The sequence below is a fragment of the Triticum aestivum genome, chromosome 3D, assembly GCF_018294505.1.
Source record: "Triticum aestivum cultivar Chinese Spring chromosome 3D, IWGSC CS RefSeq v2.1, whole genome shotgun sequence".
Classification (NCBI taxonomy): domain Eukaryota; kingdom Viridiplantae; phylum Streptophyta; class Magnoliopsida; order Poales; family Poaceae; genus Triticum; species Triticum aestivum.
In genome coordinates this window covers 216,593,674-216,609,920 of record NC_057802.1, presented here as the reverse complement: position 1 = coordinate 216,609,920, position 16,247 = coordinate 216,593,674, and positions in this window count along the sequence as shown.

Sequence of the window (16,247 nt, the reverse complement as noted above, 5' to 3'; positions counted from 1 at the left end):
GGAGCCGGCGATGTCCTCTGTCTCGTTGCCGCGGGGCGGCGCCTCGGCGGAGCGGGGGAAATCCTCCCCCTCGTTGCCGGCAGGGTGGGGCCTCGGCTGAGCCGGCGATGTCCTCTGCCTCGTTGTTGGCGGGCGGGGCCTCGGCGGAGCCGGCGGTGTCCTCTGCCTCGTTGTTGGCGCCGCGGGGCCTCGGCGGAGCAGGGCCTCGTCGACGCCAGCGGAGCGGGGACTCGTCGGAGCCGGCATTGTCCTCTGCCTCGTCCTCGGTCTCGCCAAACAGCGCCTCGCCCGCTTCATCGCCCTCTTTGTAGGCGGCCGCAGCCTCCGCCACCCGCATGCGGTACCGCCAGCGCTCGAGGCGGCCCTCGCGGGCGGAGCGGTACGAGTCGAGCAGCGCCTCCTGCTCCGCCCGCTCCGCGGCGATCTGCTCCTCCGCCTGCAGGTGCTCCTGGAGGAGATGGTGGTTGTAGGCGGCGTCGGCCTGCGCCTCCCGGAACTGCTCCTGACGCTTCTGCCTCACCGTGTCCATGTATTGGGCACGGGCCTCGCCGATGGTCATGGTGCAATGCACCGGCGAGGATGGCGCGCAGGAGGGGGTTGGCGCCGGATCGTCGACTACCATGTTCTCCATTGGGACGTCGTCGTCCTCCGGCTGCCTGCCGGCCAGCCAGTCGGCAGCAATGGCTGCCATCTCCTTGTGGTCCGTCGTCCGCCCGTCCCGAAGAGCGCTGGAGCGCGAGGAAGCCATGGTGGGAGTAGTGGTGTGGACAGGAGAAAGGGAACGGAGGCGGATGACTGCGGCTATGGCCGGCGCAGCAGTTTATATAGCAATGGTGGGCGGCGGAGGGACGGACGTGTGGCGCCGGAGTAGCCGCCTCGGCAACCGCGTATCATTAATGTGGGCGGCAGACGGACGGACGGACGCACTTGTGTCGTTTGAAGGCGGAGCAATCGCCTGCACCGGGAAGCGGGGCGGGCGGCGCTGACCGTTTCGGGCGGAAAGCGCGCGCGGGCGAGGGAGGCGGTCTGGGTGGGCCAGGGCAGTCAGACTCGTGCTTGGCAGCGGGTCGGTCCAGCAGCCGGGACATGCTGGCTCGCCAGCGAGCTCGCCGAGCTGAGCGACGACAATCAGACGATGGACGTAGCTTCCGACCAGGAGCCGGCGCCACTGTCCAAGCCGGTTCATGCCGTGTTCACCATAGAGCAGGTGCGGCCCACTTCGACGCCCTAATGGCGGAAGAGCTACCAGCGCAGGAGGACCTGTGCTGCAACCTCCGTCTCCTCAACGAGCACCGGTGAACAAGCGAACGACAATGCCGTCGCGGACATGTGGCCCTATGATCCTGGCTTCCCGAATGAGCAGCGGGCGCTGTATCAGACCATCCGTAGGGCCCGCGAGGCCCTCTCCGTCGTCCTTCGAGTTGTTGCGCTCGCCGTGGCGCCGCCGTCTCGCGTTGTCAACATGGTCAACGGCATGAGGAATGAGGAGATGACTTTACTTGGAGAGGATGACAGTGGGGACCCACCAGGGCCATAGCCGCACGTACGCAAGTGCCTCCTTATTATATACAACTGTAATATTTTTTGCTTCCTCCTGGTTTCCTGACATCACGGTCCCACACCATTGTCAACCTATGTAGTCAATAAACGAGAGAATTGCACAAGGAGCGGCCGACAGCTGGGACCAAGCAGCTCGAGCAGTATTTGTCTTTTTGAGGTGTGAGCACTGCAGAGTTTTTCTTGAGCGATGTTTTCGTTGTTGTTCAGAGGAGAGCAGGGTATTAACTGGGCGGGCTGTGGCCCGTCTAGCCCAGGCCAGATATCCAGCCCAGATATTAATTTTTTTCAAGCTGAAAATGGCTAGCCCAGCTATACTTTTTTTGAGGAATACCCAGGCAAGGTCAACTTGTTATTCTCCGCCCCGCTGGGCTGCAAATCTTTCCTAGGAGGGATGCATTAGGCTTAACAAGAAAATGGGCTTTAAGAAATAATAAATGGGATGTAATTATAAAAACTGGGCAGTAACTATAAAAAATGCACCAAACACGTAATTACTTTATAAAATAATATTTCTGGATTTTGAAAATTTTAATTTCATTAATTGTTGCGCGCGCAATGTTTCGTTGGATTTTTACGTAATACAAATTTATATTGAAATTGTATTTAATCTGACTAGAAATTTCGGGATAAAAATATTTCGGATCCCATCAAAATGTGGGAAATTTTATTGAATTCTGTTTTGAACGGTTGGTTGAAATTATTAATCGTTGTCCTAGCTAGAAAATGGGTGTACTTTTAACAAACTGTAAATGGGCTGTAGTAAATTCCATTAGAATTCAAAAATGGGTTGTACATTCTTACAAATCGCAAATGGGCTATAAGTTCTCTGCCACACACTTGTGGGCCTACTAAGTTGACGCGTATGCAAGGCTTTGTCAACTTATAGTCAACACACGGTTCTAGCAGCAGTGTCCGTTGGATGTCCATCCAACGGATGTCGTGCTTCTTCTTCAATCTCGGATATTCTAGCTTCAGCCGCCCAAAAAATGATTCCTCCCCCTGACATCTGGGGCGCACCGTTTCGGAGGCTGACCTGTGGGCCTACTAAGTTGACGCGTACCAAGGGCTTTGTCAACTTAGTCAATATAAACGATTCTAGCTGCAGTGACCGTACGATGTCCATCCAACGGCCGTTGTGATTCTTCAACCTCTGGTCTTCTTGCTCCAGCCGCCCAAAGCAGCGCCGGTCGTGCCGCCTGCTCCTGCCTCCCGTGGCCGGCTGTGCTGCCGCGGAGGCCTCACCTCCCCCTACCACTCCCACCGCTGGCCAGGCCCTGCGGCGACGGCATCCTCACACCGCAGCCGAACCAGTGAACCCTCGTACTCCTCTCCGCGTGGGCATCCACTGCCGCGTCTTCCCCGGCTCCGCGTCGTCCCCTTCCTAGGCCTCGCCGTCGTCCACCGCCTTGGTGCTCTCGGCGCGGCGTGGTCAATGTGGTCAACGACCGACTTCCATCGAAGAGTACTGTACGTGGAGAGGCTGCAGCTTGGTCCACGGCTCCAGCAAGGAAGTGCCTTCTTTTTACGCGGAAAATAATTATTCCTCCACCTGACAGCAGGGACCCACCAGACGGGCCACCGTATTTCGCGAAAAACTATTTCCCCCTGACTGCTGGGACCCACCAGCTACATCTTCGCAAGCAAGGAAGTGCATCCATATTACTGGTAAAAAAAATGATTCGCCCCCTGACTGCTAGGACCCAGCAGCTACATCTTTGCACGTAAGGAAGTGCGTCCGTATTACGGCCCAAAAAAATTATTCGCCCCCCTGACTGCTGGGACCCACCACCTACATCTTCGCACGCAAGGAAGTGCCTGACAGCCGGGACCCACCCAGTCGAAGCGTACGTAGCGTTGTCATTCTAGTCGCGAACGTGTACGTACATACTGGTCGATCGGTCTGTCTGCAGGCTGCAGCGATGAACCATGGCCGTGTAAGGAAGGGCACGTGTCTTAGTAGAGGCGCGCACGTGTGGTAGTAGAGGCGCACGTGTGGTAGTAGAGGCGCGCACGTAGCATGTACACGTACGTACAACGGCCAGGGTGCAAGAAAGAAAATACGGCCACATACGTACATATCGGCGGGGTCTCGAACGCCTACTCGCGCATACGTACGGCCAGGGCTCGTGTACATGGCTGGGTCAGAACGGAGAAACCGCGTCGTCATCATGTTCACGGGAGGCAACGAATGCGTCGTGTTCATCGGGAGGCAACGGAACGCGTGCTGTTCATCGGGAGCCAACCGGCTTGGACGGAACAGCGATGGAAACGAGGCCTGGCGTACCGCAGAACGGAGGAAACGGCCTTGTGTTCGACCGGCCACGGTGGAAACGGGATCCTGTTCATCGGAGGGGTCTGGCGTACCGCAAAACGGAGGAAACGGACCTCCTACGGTCGAAACGGGGTCCTGTTCATCGGGAGGGGTGTGGTGTACCGCAAAACGGAGGAAACGGACTTGTGTTTGGAGGCGCTACGGTCGAACGGGGTCCTGTTCATCGGGAGGGGTGTGGCGTATCCGCAAAACGGGACTCCACGGGATACTGTCATCTCCACCAGTCGACCTCCTCTCAGCCTCCACGGGCTACTGTTCATCCACCGTCGACCTCCTCCAGTCCTCCACCTGCGACTGTTCATCCACGGCTCCTGTTCCCAGCTCCACGCGCTCCTCCACCGGCTACTGTTCAACCAGCCCTCTCCACGGGGGTCCTGTTCAACCACCCCTCCACGGGCTACTGTTCATCCAGCCCTCCACCGGCTACTGTTCAACCAGCCCTCCACCGGCTACTGTTCATCCAGCCCTCCACGGGGTCCTGTTCATCCAGCCCTCCACGGGTCCTGTTCATCCACCGGCTCGATCGATCGGGGTACTGTTCATCCAGCGGCAACGGCCTCTACTACCACGGGGTCCTGTTCATCCAACCCCCACCGGGAACTGTTCATCCAAACCCTCAACAACGCTCACTGTTCATCCAGAGGGCAGCATCGATCGGCTTCAGTTAGCAGCAGTAGCGAAGGAATCACTCGGGTTCAGTTAACAGCAAGGGATCGATCGATCGCTCGGGTTCAGTGTAATGCGTAGCCTGCAATGCAATCGCTCGGGTTCAGTTAGAGCCCAACGCCTCGCTCGGGTTCAGTTAGATCCCAATGCCTCGCACACACGCGCGTACGTACGAGAAAAACACGCATCGCTCGGCCCCCGACCAGCCACCGTTACTAGGAACTCCCCGATATTTTCCTCGCCCTCGCTTCTACCGCGGTTTTTTCCATCATGGACGGCCCAAAGAATGTGATGCAGCTGCATCTCCGCCCTGCCCAGGATGAAAAGCCCATTTTCTCTCATGATTTTTTGTCATAGAAGTAGGACCCTACCACATCTATGATGATACTGGGTTTAGTCACAATTATCGTCATAGAAGTGTCATAAGTATGACAGAAAAAAATTTCGTTCAGTCCTAAATGTCACGGATGTGTCTTTTTTTTTGTAGTGTACGGTCATCACCGAAAAGTATCCCGAACACTGTCACTCTGGGGTTTACGGATCATAACATGTAATAGGTGAATATAACTTGCAAGATCCGATCTAGAACATAGATACAATGGTGATAACATAAACGGTTCAGTTCTGAAATCATGGCACAAGAGCAGAATGAGCGAGCTGAGGGCGAGCGTTTCTTTTTTTATATATCTGTATTTGATAAGACCTACTCCCCATAATATAAGAGTGTTTTTTAACACTAGTGTAGTGTTAAAAACATTTTTATATTATGGGACGGAGCTATATCTGTATTTGGTAAGAGCATCTACAGTCGGACCCATATCCGTGCCAAACGCTTGGCAGATTGCCCGATCACTACATGGACGCAAAATTGTCATCTAGCAAATCAATCACAAACACCCAGGCTGACCAACGACCCCATAGCAAGCCCGCACAGCAGACACTGGCGAGGCAGAGTCGCACTCTCTAGCACCATACAAGTGACCGGCAACCCCTGCTGTCGCAACTATGTCGTGGTGAACGTATTGGGCTCCGACCACGACAGATGCATCGTCGACCTCACATCCACCGATGACGTGCATGCCATAAGCTCCAGCGAGGAAGAGTAGGGCATGGGAAACAGCGGCGACTCGAGTCTCGTGAGCCTGTCCGGGTCCCATGTCCTACTCTAACTCGCTGGGGAGTCGCTGCACTACCATCAAATCAAAATCACATGTGTTGTTCGATTACGTCTTGCCATAAAAGTCATGTCGTCGGCCATTTATGATGCCGCGGTCATCCCTTAGGTCACCCACGCACGTGTATTACCTGCACCACCGTGCCTGTCCTTGGCCCAGTGCAGATTAGTAGACCACCTAGCAATGACTAAAAGCACTAAAAGCACTGAAGCGAGCCGAAGGCGCGCCGCCGTCATCGCCCCTCCGCCGTCATCGCTTGAACAGAACACAAACCCTAACAAAACTTGAAACAATACGTAAAACGGGAGATCTCCCGCTGGCAAGGGCGGAAATCCACCGCACACCCATGGCCCTAAGGCCACAGGAGACGTGGTAGATCAGCAGTGCCGCCGATGGGAGGAAGAAACCCTGGCCGCCTTTTCTTGGAGGAGAGAGAAGGGAGGAGAGACACACTCCAGATCACATACTTAAGACCCCTCTTTACAACTTTAGACATACTTATTTACAATTCTCCCCAAGAAACCATTGAAAATACCACATTATCCCTTTGTGGCGATGGAAACAGACCTGATGGTTGCTCATGTTTGGCCCTCTGGTTGCTGTCAGCGGCATGATACTTGCCTGGTGTTGCCCTCCTTCTCAGGCCTTAGCTTGGTTAGTTGGTTTCGGCTTTGCGGCTGTTGATGGCAACAGCGCTTGCTATAGCCTTAGAGTCGTTCCTCGCAGCATTATGTATCTTTTTCGCGTTGCTTTCTTTCTCTGTTATATAATTCCTATGCATTTTTGGCCGGTCGATGGCTTTATTAATTCAAAGCCAGGCTAGGTTCGAGCCTATTCTCGAGCTCGGCCAATGCCTTTTCTCTAGAAAAAATACCACATCATAATGTTCATGTAATATTTACTTTTAAAATAATCATTTGCTACTTATTTCGAATTAAATGAATTACATAATGTTAAGTGGAAATTAATTTCTGAAAATAAACCATCTCCTCACAAAAACACTATTTTCCCTCCACCCACGTACTCTTTTCCCTCCACTTTTTTCATTTTTCCCCGCATCCACCCTGTGTCCCCACCTGTCAAAGACCCAACCAAAAATTATCCTTCTGTTTCACCCGCGAAGTGGCATCGCTAAAAGCCACCGCCCACCCCAGCATTTTTTCGCTAGATTCAATCGACTCTCCTATCCCACAACTGCGGCGATCAGGGCCGGCAGCTTGGGGGTGGCCGCCCCGCCAGCCGAGCACGGATCCACCACATCAACCATCCCCACGAGCACTCCGTTCTATTGCCCCACCCCCTGATTGCAGCGACCGGCGACGGCGGATTGGAGGAGGCCACCCGCCCGGCTGAGCTCGGATCTGCTGCATCAGCCGTCACCAGCGGATTTGAGGAGGCTGCCCACCCTGCTCTCTTTCTCCACCGATTGGAGCGACCGGCGGCTCACTGTAATTTTCTCATCCCGCCCTCCTCATACCCCAAGCTCTAGATGTAACAGATCATCAGGGAATGGATTTGGGGGATAAAAGCACACACGGGCGTGAGATTTCTTTACATGTCTGAACACATCGCATGTGGTAAATCCAGTAACTCTGTAAGATTTACTTGGTCTTTATTCAGTTTTTGTGAGATTTCCTATAATACAATGACTCTGCACTTGTTGATAAAGACTGAATCTGCAGTTGTTCTTGTTCGAAACTGAATAAAGACCGACTCTGCACTTGTTTGAAACTGAATAAATACGAAGTCTCCACTTGTTCTTGTTTAACTGAATTCTGGACGCTCCATATTTCCAAGTATGTTATTTATTTTGATCTGTTCTACATCCCTCAAAAGCATCATACAGTAATGTATTTGCCATCTCAAATTAGACTAGCACCAATTCTAAGTTTATGTATAAAGGAACACATGAACTACTTGTTAGTAGAGCTGCGTGTTTAGAACTATTTTACACAATCTAGCTTTGTTGTCTACTAGCAATGATAACCAGGTTTCAAGAGATAATTTAATGTAATCATGTATGTTACAAGTACTCCTCCAAACAAGTTTCAGCAAATTTCAGTCATCTAGGGATGATAATGTAGGCTGGTAGGTCTTTTGGCAATTCATTAAGTTCACTCTCTGTCATATTTTCCAGCTTCAGTTATTAAAACATGCCACCAGTTCTGGAGAGTGATACGCATAGCACGGAATATCTTGCGGAACAGAAATGCAAGGGTGAGGCGTATTTGAAGGAAAGGGATGCAAGGATTGGGGAACCCAAGGCTGCAGAGCGGGAGCATCTTAAAGACATACAAAGCTTACCTCGTAGCCTTGTACACCCTAGTGCCTCTAATGCGCAACCGACAGAAAATGCACGAGGTGCTAATGATTGCAGCGACTCAGAGTATGAACCAGATGCTGAAGAGGAGGCCCATGGAGAGGAAGAGGATTTGATAGATGAAGAGGAGGTCGATGTTGCTAAGTCCAAAGTAATGGTAATATATCATGCAGACTTACATCTTAAATAATATGTACAATGTGGATTCACTAGCTTTAATTTCGCCTTGGTTGTATCATGTGTATGTCGCTGTGCACTATAAGTATCACAAATAGTTGATTCAAAAGATTTATTCACATTTTCTGTCAATATAGATGATGATATCTTTGTTCACTACATTCTTATTTGAAACTATGCTGACATTGCACAAGTTAGTGTGATTACCTGCCTTGTTTGACTCACTTGTTTGACCCAGGCACCTGAAGGTTCTACCATGCCAAAAACAAAAAAGCGTGTCAGATCCAAAAATAGTGCAGCTACTACCTCAAGAATAACAAGATCTAGAGCTACCACAACAACTGAGTCAGTTGAAGCTACAAACCATCAAGAACAGTCTGCACCAAATCCAACAAACACATCACCTCACCTAACTTCTAACGATAGCAACTCGGTTGACGCTGATTCAGGGGTACAAGGTTCTCAAGACATGATAGGCACATCTGAACAATCAGATAACATGATAACATTACGAGGCCAAGGTATATGCGACATCGTGGCTTCACCCCCTTCTATTTTCCAATTGAAACTGTAACCTTCTAATTTATCTGCCAGCTTGTAATGTAGATGCATTAGCATGCTCCACTGGTCCAACTGATCCACGGCCATCAAGGAGAGGTCGTAGACATAGACCAACCATGGGGCATGGGCTTCAGGAGTATGCAAGCAGAAATGGAGGGAGGAAAATGTGTATTGATTTTACAGCGGGGAAAGTGAGACCTACAGACCCAGTCCAAGCAGCAAATCTTTCTTCTGAGTGTGGTATCCAGATCAGGAGCAGAATGCATGTTGCTACGCACTGGAAGGACTATGCCAAAAGCCCACTCAAACATGTTATTCCCCATGCTATTAAAGATATCGCGGTGGGATAGTTTCCTTCAATTTTCATACACGTGTTCACATGTTTCATAGTCAATTTAGTGATATATCCTATATATGATTGTTATTTCAGCTTAACATTGAGATGGAAAAGGATGACAAGGTTGGGAATGATGTATGCACAAAAGTAATCCAGAAGGGTGTTCCACAACAACGCTATAGGCTAAAGAAGAAATACTTCAATGGTTATACTGCTCAGGAAGCATTATCAAATAAGCCAGCAAACATTACTCATGAGAATTGGACCAGCCTTGTCAATAAATGGTCCGATGAAGGAAACTAGGTTGGTAACAAGATATGCGACCAACAATAGTTTTTGCACTCACATCTACTGTACCATATGTAAATATTTATATTAATTTTCTTTAGGTAGCAATTATGTCAAATGAATAAGGAAAATCGAGAACCTGTGAAGCATCACCAGAAGACTGGATCTATGTATTATGTTGCCTATTTCAGCAAACTTGTAAGAATTCCAAATATCTTACTTGTAGTCCTATGTCTATTGCATCTGGCCAATACATATGTAGTATTAATTTTACAATTTCATATATCTTGTAGAAAAAAGACAATTACAATAATCAGGAACCAAGTCCCATTGAGTTTTTCAAAGACACCCATACAAACAGTAAGACTGGTAGCATGAGTGAGCCGGCACTTCTAGTTGTTTCTGACTTGAAATAGATTCTCATATTGATCAAGTGTAATCTAGTATATGAACTTTGCCTTAGCATCAATGTTTTTCTTTATACTATAGAATGTGATGGAAAAGAAAAGGAAAACACAATTAGAAGGTGAGCAACCAGTATCCGATACAACGATTGTGGCTGAAGTTCTAAAGGATGAAAGCACCCATAGCACCTTCCTTTCCAGCATGGGGTACGCATCAAGATCTGGGAGGTCTGGGAGCTCTACTTCATCAGGCCAGATCCGAGTTTTAGAAGAAAGAGTTGAACAGAAGGATAGAGAGGCAAGAGATGCAAATGACAGGTAATTATCTTATTTCCCTTCCTGTTCTTGTTGTCTCTTTTTGCTTGCTTCTATGTGCAGATTGCACTCACTGCAGTGAACGAAAGTTCAACTAAGGAGTGCTTCTTTTCACCTGGGTTGTTGACTTGATATCCTTTTGGTGATGCTTCCGATAAACAAGCTGTTGGTTTTCCGTATTTTAAAACATTATAAGTTATTCTTGGGTTCACCGTTTCATTGGCCCATGGGCATGCTTGCCTTGACATAGAATAGTGTACTTCTCTATTTCAAATTGGTACCCTTGTACCTTGTTATCTTGTCTATTTTAATCTCATTACGATGCAATGTTGTTGTGTTTTGTCATTTATAGGCATCGGGAGGAGTTAGCCGCAAGACTTGAAGCACAAGAGAGAGCATTTGAAGAAATACAAAAGAAGCAGCAAGAAGAATTGGAAGCTCTAAAGAAGAGCCAGCAAGAGAAGAATGAAGCCTGGGCAAAGAAGCAAAAGGTGACGGATAATCTGCTTGATTTTCTCTTGAGGGCTCAAGCAACTAAGCAAGCAACTCAGCAGTCCTAGTCCAAACCAGATGGTTCATGAATGACATCCTTACATTGGAATCATCAGGAGAACATATGTGGTCTTTAGTAAATATTAGTTTTCATGTTGTCTATTGTCTGTGTCAAACTTGAGTCAGTTTTTTTACTGTCATTTTTGTTTACATAATGATTTGGCTGAGACAATTTCATATATAATATGATTTGACTTTCATATCAATTTATGACGTGATTTTTCTCTTTAATTTTTTTATATAATCTGATGTGATGTGAATTAAATACTTATTTTCATCGCAATTTAGATTCAATAGAAAGTACATATATTTTGATGACGTCATTTTCATCCATAATAAAAGTAGTGGCACTAGTAGTGGGATAGCCGCTCGGGTGTACATGTGGCATAAAGTTAGTGATGTCGCCTCGTCATCAAATATGGTACAATATGGCATATTTTCTCCAAACATGTGACATTAATTGACCGTCATGGAAATAGCAAGTTGATGACATTCTGTACAACGTCACCGAAGGTCCCAATTTCGATGACGTTTTTGCGTGTGCGCCATCACTAGGAGTATTCTATGATGGGGAATTGTAGCGACCAGACCTCAAACAGTCTGTGCTGCAGTGCACTAGTGTCATCCCTGGATCAGTAATGCTGACACGCACATTACAAATGGAGGATTTATAACAGAGTAGCTATCACACACTTATTACAACGAATATTTCAAGAGAGAATAAGTATGATAAATATGGCTTAAGGCCATCTAATACGATAACAGCGGAAGGCTTGGAATATAAGTGAGTCCATCAACTCCAACGGCGTCACTGAGTATAATACCACGACCTAAGGCACCTTACTCGTTGTCTGAAAAGTCTGCAACATGAAACGTTGCAGCCCGAAAATGGGTCAGCACATGGAATATACTGGCAATGTAACACATAGAGAATGATGAACATAATAATGCTATACTACATGCATATATGGCTGGTGGACAGCTCTATGGTTACAGTTTTGCGAAAAGTCAATTTTTCCCTACTGCAAAGGAATAAATTTTATTTAACTATCATGGTGGTTGTGAAACATTGAGAAGGTACCTCCAACTCAATCCCAATTAAGTATCATCATTAACCCAACAATATTAATTAAAGTAACATGGTGATGAGATTCACATGATAATCCAAGTACTAGATACTCAAGTTGTCCATAACCGGGGACACGGCTAACCATGATTAGTTTATACACTCTGTAGAGGTTTGTGCACTTTTCCCCACAAGACTCGATCGCCTCCACTTGATTCTCGCACTACATGATGTTTGAGAAACGGATGACCGAGACACAGTCTTTCAGAAGCGTAAACTCTCTACTCTGGGTAGACTGTACCACCTACATCCCCTACATCTGCTAGTCTACCTCTTCAAGAGCTCACACAACTTAATCAACTATGCTAGAGCCCATAATAGCTTGTGGATGCACACGGAAGTTTCTAGCATGAATAATCTCATGATCCCTTTGAGCCTGGGTGGCGGTCCATAGGATGATCACACGGGTACTCCGGGGTATCCAAAAATACAGGTAGCACTGGGTTCTCCAGGTGCCTCAATCCACCCAGATGTGAGTTTTAGTTGCCACCTTAAGTAAGCCATTAATTAACAATCTCACATCTGTCGTGAATATCTCTCAAACCCAATCCACGTCTACAAGCATAGCATAGCGATATAAGCAAACGTAGAAGTAACTCCCAAGGGTTTGATAATAAAACAGGTAATAGGTACTAACTCAACTACTTCTCGATACCCACAATTTAATTAGATCCTAACCATGCAATGTTCGAGGATTGATCTAATGCAATAAAAACTGGGTATGGAAGTGTATGATCAAAGTGTTACTTGCCTTGCTGATGATCCGCGAAACCTAGAGATTCGAAGTAACAAGCGGCGCACTCCGGGTACTCTATCGCAAACAAACAAGCAAACAATAAGTACTCATCTAATGCGCAAGTAAAACTCAAATAAAAGATCCAACCAGAAAGTTCAACTTAAGAACTCCGGTTTGCAAAAAGATTCAACTCGAACGAAGCAACGAAAGTCAAACGGCGAAAGAAACAAGCTTCGTTTACTAATCTGGATCTAGGTCAAATTTTACAGTAGCAAAAACTTGTTTGAGTATGTTGAACGGAAAGAGAATTTCGAGATGAAACTCTAGGCGCTTGAATCGCCTGATTGCGATAAACGAGCGAAAAGTTAAACGAAAACGAAGTTCTGATCGGAAATCACGATCTGGAATAATCGCGGAAAAATCCGACGAAAAAGAAAAACTGACGAACAGTTAAATGAACGGACGTTCGTTAAGAGCGACAATCCAACGAACACGTTCGTTAAAACGAACGGGTCGGTGAACGTTTACTAAGTAATAAAGCCGAAAAAAATAAACCGATCTGAAAAAAAACGAAAACTAGGGTTTAGGAAAAAAATAAACCGAATCAGTTTTAAAAAAAACCGGACTCGGCGGCGGCGGCTTCGGCTACCTCGGCGGGCAGCTCCGGCGGGGCTCGGGCGAGGCTCGGGCGGCGGCGCAAGCGGCGGCGGCGGCGGGTGTGGGTTGGGGGCGGCGGCGGGGTGGGGAGAGGAGGCGGGGTGGGGGGTATATAAGGAGGGGGAGGGGGTGGCGTGGAGGAGGGGGCAAGGCGGAGGCGGCGAGGCGTGCTCGAGGCGGACTCGGGCGACGGCGGCCGTGCGCGCGAGGGAGACGACGGGAGGACGGGCCGGCCTGGCTCGGCTGGGCCTCGGCCCAGTCGGGCGCGGGTTTTTTTTTAATTCGCCGAATCTAAAAAAATCGCAGAAAAATAAATAAAAATCCAAAAATGATAAAACGAGATGAACATTTTTCTGGCTCAAAAATGCAGTTTTGAAAACGTGCAATTTTTTTAATGCAATTAAAATTGCCAATAAAATCCGAATAAAATCCAATATTTGATTTTAATATTTTTCCTCCAATATTTCAATCATTTTGGAGAAGTCATATTTTCTCCTCTCATTTATTTTAATATGAAATACTTTTGGAGAGGAAATTAATTAAAACCAAAGATCCTCGTTTTATTATTTAATAAAAATCAAATATGAAAAACCAAGAAAATCCCCAAATCTCTCCGAGGGTCCTTGAGTTGCTTAGGATTTATCGAGGATTTGCCAAAATGCAATAAAATTTGCTATGCAATGATGATCTAATGTATAACATTCCAAATTGAAAATTTGGGATGTTACAAACCTACCCCCTTAAGATGAATCTCGCCCTCGAGATTCGGGTTGGCTAGAAAATAGGTGAGAGTGGTTCTTTCGTAGATCTTCCTCTCGCTCCCAGGTGGCTTCATCTTCCGTATGGTGGCTCCACTGGACTTTGCAAAACTTGATAACCTTACTGCGGGTGACTCGGCTGGCATACTCAAGAATCTTAACTGGTTTCTCCTCATAGGTCAAATCACTTTCAAGCTGAATCGCTTCCAGTGGCACTGTATCCCTCAGCGGTATCTCAGCCATCTCTGCGTGGCACTTCTTCAACTGGGAAACGTGAAATACATCATGAACTCCTGACAATCCTTCAGGCAATTCCAGCTTGTAGGCAACTTCTCCCATACGTTCCAAAACTCTGTATGGTCCTACAAATCGAGGCGCTAACTTTCCCTTAACTCCAAAGCGCTTCACTCCTCGAAGTGGTGATACTCGAAGATAAACTCTGTCTCCGACTTCGTGAACTGTCTCCTTAAGTTTTGAATCCGCATAACACTTCTGCCTGGACTGGGCTACCTTGAGCCTATCACGAACCAACCTCACTTTCTGTTCAGACTCCTTAATCAAATCTGGTCCAAACAACTGACGGTCTCCAACTTCGTCCCATAACAATAGTGTTCTACACCTCCTTCCGTACAAGGCTTCGAAAGGGGCCATCTTCAAACTGGTTTGATAACTGTTGTTGTAAGAAAACTCTGCATATGGCAAATTGTCGTCCCAACTCGATCCATAATCTAGTGCACAAGCTCTCAACATGTCTTCCAAAATCTGATTGACTCTCTCGGTCTGTCCATCTGTCTGTTGGTGAAAGGCTGTACTGAATTCAAGCCTGGTTCCCAAAGTTTCATGTAACTGATTCCAAAACTTCGTGGTAAACTGGGTTCCTCTGTCTGATACAATGGTCCTCGGAACTCCATGCAAACATACGATTCTGGTCATGTATATCTTTGCCAACTTAGCACTGGTGTAAGTGGTCTTCACTGGGATGAAATGAGCTACTTTCGTCAAACGGTCGACTACAACCCATATTGAGTCATAGCCTGAACGAGTCCTTGGCAATCCCGTGATAAAATCCATGCCTAGTTTATCCCACTTCCATTCGGGTATCGGCAATGGTTGTAGCAATCCCGCTGGCTTCTGATGTTCTGCCTTCACTCTCTGACATACATCACAAATTGCTACATACTCCGCAATATCCTTCTTCATTCCGGTCCACCAGAAAGTATCCTTCAAATCCAAATACATCTTGGTATTTCCTGGGTGAATCGAGTACGGCGAATCATGGGCCTCTTGCAAGATCAACTTCCTGATCTCCGGGTCATTGGGCACATAAACGCGGTCCTCAAACCATAAGGTATCGTGCTCATCCTCACGAAATCCCTTGGCTTTTCCTTTGCTCAACCTTTCCTTTATCTCGTCAACCTCCTTGTCTGTCTTCTGAGCTTCTCTGATCTTTTCCATCAAGGTAGACTGAATCTCCAATGTTGCTAAATAGCCTCTTGGAACTATCTCCAAACATAGCTCGCGAAGATCCTCGGCTAACTCCTGGGGTAACTCTCCTGTCATGAGCGTGTTGACATGGCTATTGCGGCTCAACGCATCTGCTACTCCGTTAGCCTTCCCTGGGTGATAATGCAATCTCATATCATAGTACTTAATAAGCTCCAACCATCTCCTCTGCCTGAGATTCAACTCCTTCTGCGTGAAAATGTACTTCAAACTCTTGTGATCCGTGTACACCTCACAATGGTTTCCGATCAGAAAATGTCTCCAGGTCTTCAATGCATGCACTACGGCTGCTAACTCCAAATCATGCGTGGCATAATTCTTCTCATGGGGTTTAAGTTGTCGTGAGGCATAAGAAACAACTCTTCCTTCCTGCATAAGCACTGCTCCAAGTCCTCGACGAGAAGCGTCGCAATAAACTTCATAATCCTTGCGTTGATCTGGCAGAACCAACACTGGTGATGTAACCAATCTTTTCGTCAACTCTTGGAAACTAGCTTCACATTCCTCAGTCCAATTGAATTTGGTGTCCTTCTTCAATAGCTCAGTCATGGGCTTAGCAATCTTCGAGAAATTCTCGATGAATCTCTGGTAGTATCCTGCGAGTCCAAGAAAACTCCGGATCTCTCCAACTGACGTGGGTGATTCCCAACTTGTTACTGTGTCAACTTTGGCAGGGTCTACTGCTATTCCTTCTCCGGATATAACATGTCCGATGAATCCAACTTCCTTCAGCCAAAATTCACATCTGTTGAACTTGGCGTATAACTGGTGTTCTCTAAG